Source organism: Zea mays, chromosome 1 (assembly GCF_902167145.1).
Source record: "Zea mays cultivar B73 chromosome 1, Zm-B73-REFERENCE-NAM-5.0, whole genome shotgun sequence".
Classification (NCBI taxonomy): domain Eukaryota; kingdom Viridiplantae; phylum Streptophyta; class Magnoliopsida; order Poales; family Poaceae; genus Zea; species Zea mays.
In genome coordinates this window covers 297,929,628-297,933,877 of record NC_050096.1, presented here as the reverse complement: position 1 = coordinate 297,933,877, position 4,250 = coordinate 297,929,628, and positions in this window count along the sequence as shown.

Sequence of the window (4,250 nt, the reverse complement as noted above, 5' to 3'; positions counted from 1 at the left end):
CGGCCAGTGTCCGGTGCACCAGGGGACTCCAAGCTGAACTCCTCACCTTCGGGAATTCTCAGAGGCGCTCCGCTATAATTCACCGGACTGTCCGGTGCACCACCGGACAGTGTCTGGTGTCCCAAGGGAGAGCGACTCTGAACTCGCCAGCTTCGGAAATCCGCTCCGCTATAATTCACCAGACTGTCCGGTGAGACACCGGACAATGTCCGGTGCACACCGGACTGTCCGGTGTGACAGCAGAGCAACGGCTGCTTCGCGCGCAACGGTCGGCTGCAACGCATTAAATGCGCGCCTACGCGCGCAGAGGAGCAGAGCACGCGCGGGTGGCACACCGGACAGCCTACAGGGCCTGTCCGGTGCACCACCGGACAGCCAGGCGGGCCCACAAGTTAGAGCTCCAATGGTCGAAACCCAACGGCCAGGTGACGTGGTTGGCGCACCAGACGGTGTCCGGTGCGCCCGTCGATAGCAGCCTCCACCAACGGTCAACTTTGGTGGTTGGGGCTATAAATACCCCAACCACCCCCACATTCAAGTCATCCAAGTTTTCACTCTTCTACACCTTACAAGATCTAGCATTCAATACAAGACACACCAAAAAGATCAAATCCTCTCCCAACTCCACACAAAGCTTTAGTGATTAGAGAGAGTGATTTGTCGTGTTCATTTGAGCTCTTGCGCTTGGATTGCTTCTTTTCTTTCTCATTCTTCTTGTGACAACTCAATTGTAACCGAGGCAAGAGACACCAATTGTGTGGTGATCCTTGCGGGGACTTTGTGTCCCGTTTGATTGAGAAGAGAAGCTCACTCGGTCCGAGGGACCGTTTGAGAGAGGGAAAGGGTTGAAAGAGACCCGATCTTTGTGACCACCTCAACGGGGAGTAGGTTTGCAAGAACCGAACCTCGGTAAAACAAATCATCGTGTCTCGCTTTTTATTTGCTCACGATTTGTTTTGCGCCCTCTCTCTCGGACTCGTTTATATTTCTAACGCTAACCCGACTTGTAGTTGTGCTTAAGTTTGTAAATTTCATATTCGCCCTATTCACCCCCTCTCTAGGCGACTTTCACCGTCGCCACTGGATTCTTCGAGAGAGAGCTCACTGCGTTGCGGCGATACCGAACGTGGAAATCCTATCGGCCGCTGCTCCTTCAAGGCGTCAGCGTCATCTTCGTCGAACTGCTAGCAACCGTGCGTTCTACGGTTCTTCGGCGTCGTCCACGGCCCCATGCACCCTATCGCTGGTTGCTTCTTCAACGCATCGTCATTGCCATCGGCTGCTTCTTCCACGCGTCATCGTCGTCTCCGTCTGTCGGTGTTTCGGACCCGGGGGACCCTCAACTGACTAGTGAATTATATGTTGCGTGTCCCTGCCCGAATGGATTGATGCAAGATGAAACACAAGGTTTATCCTGGTTCGAGGTAAGAAGTCCCTACTTCCAGCAGAGGGAGGATGAGGCTTATATTATCTTGCACCGGGGTGCTTGTAGTAGGGGATACAAGCTTTGCGAGAGAGGGAACGGATCCCAGGACTCTTGTGAGGTCTAGTGTTGTGGAGAGAAGGTTTGCCCTGAAATGTTTTTTTGTTGATGTTGGGTGAGCCATCTGGGTGAGCTTTCAAAGCTTGCCTTGGGAAGGCCCTGGGCATCTCCTTTTATAGGTACAAGGAGGTGACCCAGCTGTACATATAGGGGTGTAGCTATGCGCTAATGTGGACGGCGCAGAAGTGCTTGAGCCCTGTAGAAGCGTGGCCGGCGGCGCGGCCCCAGGTCCTGACCACTGTAGCGGCGCGGCCGGCTCCGCCGAGTTGAAGTCGAACTCTGTACCGTCGTGGCCGGCGGTATGGCCTGGTCGTCAAGGTGGCCTTGAAGTTTGTGTCTTGCTGACGTTTCTTTGACTTTGTAGAGAGCTGAGGACAGTCGACGTCATGGGCGCGCCGGGGATCATCATTACCTGTTACTAGAGTAATTTGATGTGACACTGGTCCTGTTCCTTCGTAGCCTGAGGTGGCTAGCTAGGGGAAGGATAGTGTTGTATTCCCTGTTCGCTTAGTCGGTCCGAGGCCGTCTCGGGCGAGGCGGTGATTTCTCCCGAAGCCGAGGCCTAGGTCAGGCGAGGCAAAGACCTCCTCCTGAGGCCGAGGCTGAAGCCGAGGCCTGGGTCGGGCGTGGTGACGATTCCTCCCGAGGCCGAGGCTGGGGTCGGGCGAGGCAGAACTCCCTGTTGCGCCCGAGGCTGAACTCGGGAGAGGCGGTAACTTACTGTTGTTAGTCTTACCCCGGTGGTTGGCACAGTGGTCGGAACAGGGTGAATAGTGTCGTTATCCTATCAGAACGATCAGTAACAGGGTGAAGTGACTGCGGTCATTTCGATATTGCCAACTGTGTCGCGCGTGTCGGGATAAGGTGTCAGGTGATCCCTGCATTAAATGCGCACGTGATACGGTCGGTGGCAAGGCGGTTTGTCGAGGCCGCTATACGACAAAGTTTACCCGAGTTTTGCCTCGGGCGAGCTGGGGGTGCGCCCACTGCCTGAGGGGACCCTCGGGCGAGCTGTGAATCCGTACAGGACTACTGTTCTTGCCCGAGGCTGGGCTCCGGTGAGACGAGACCGCGTCCCTTGGTAGACGAGGCCTTGACTTGAACCGTGCTTACCAGTCTTTATGGTTTGTTTTAAAGATGTTCTCCAGCCATGTTTAGGAGTACTGGGGGTACCCCTAATTATGGTACCCAACAGTAGCCCCCGAGCCTCAAAGGGAGTGTAGGCACTCGCTTGGAGGTTCTACTGGATTTTTGCAAGGTGACTGGTCTTTTTTAGCAGTATTTTGTTCTGATGGGTGCGCGCGAGCGCACCCGTCGGGTGTAGCCCCCGAGGCCTCGGAGGAGTGGTTTGACTCCTCTGAGGTCTTAACACTCTTCTTGTTATTCCTTGGCCGGCCTTGTTGTTCTCTCATGCGGCCTGGCCGCAGCCCGGGTGCATAGTCAGGCTCCGAGTTTTTAAGTTAGTTTGTCGACGCGGTCAACAATTTAACCGTAGCCTGGTGCGAGAGCAGCCCCTGAGCCTCTGCACGGAGTGAGAGGACGACCAAGGACCGTCTCGGCTTTTTATAGTACGCCCCTTCGTCGCCTTTCCGCAAGGAGGAAGGGGGGGGGGACGCGCCATGTTACCCTCGGTGGGCACCGAACACAGTGTTTCCAGTGAGTTGCTAACGGGTAATCCGAGTGGACGCCCGAGCCCCATTCGATAAGGGTCGGCTAGTGGCCCAGAGGCGCGCTCCAAAAGTACCCGCATGTGATTCGCTGGACCCGGACCCATTTGGTAGGGTCCGAGGGCTCGGTGCCTCCCTCCGGTGGGATTCCATTACAAATCGTTCCCGCTGGTCTCAGAAATGTCCTAGGGTACCTCGGGAGCGTAGCCCGAGCCCCGGCCATGTAACGGACGTACCCAGGTTCATCCCTGACTCTGCATGCTCTGGGGCGGCTGTCGAACCCTTCCGAGGGGCCAGCATTCAAACCCCTGATCAGTAGAGGGCTCGGAGCCCGAGTGCTCTGGGGCGGTTGCCGAACCCCACAGGGCGCAACCTTCGAACCCCTGATCAGTAGGAGGGCTCGGGGCCCGTTTCCTTTGCTGAGAAGGACTCTTTCGAAATATCTCCTTTCCCGATCCCTACAGAGAGAGAGAGGTGAAAGGAAGAAAGGAAATAAACTAAAACAGTGTGGCACACCTTTTTGAGACGGTCATCATGACGGAGGCGAAACGGCGCCCGCTCGCCTGCCAGGGGTGACGCGTGTCCTGCCAGAGAGTTAATGCGACGGGACGGGCGACTCGCGGGGTGTCCGTTGCGCGTGCGCGAGCCATTCGAGGAACGGAAAAAACCATTTTGATTTCGAATTTAAAATTCACGAGGGGCTCGGGCGAAGTTTTGGGTGGATTTTGCCCGACCCTTTATATACTTGGGAGAGGGACCGACGGCGGTTCTTTACCCTGCCATTTGCGCTTTTGTCCTTGCCTTCTGCCTTTGCTTTCGCAACCTGAGAGAGTAGACAGAGAGAAGAGAAAATCGCGCACCTCGTCCCCTCCGCTTCCACCGCTTCCGCTCGGCAATGGCTGACAAGACGTCCGTCATTCCGCCGCGCGACCCGTGGCCCTTCTCCACCGTCATTGCGGAGGATCTGCAGGCCCTCGTTGCTGAGGGTCTGCTCTGTCCTCTCTCCAGCGGGTCGTAGCCTGAGTGGTTGGCCCCTGGGA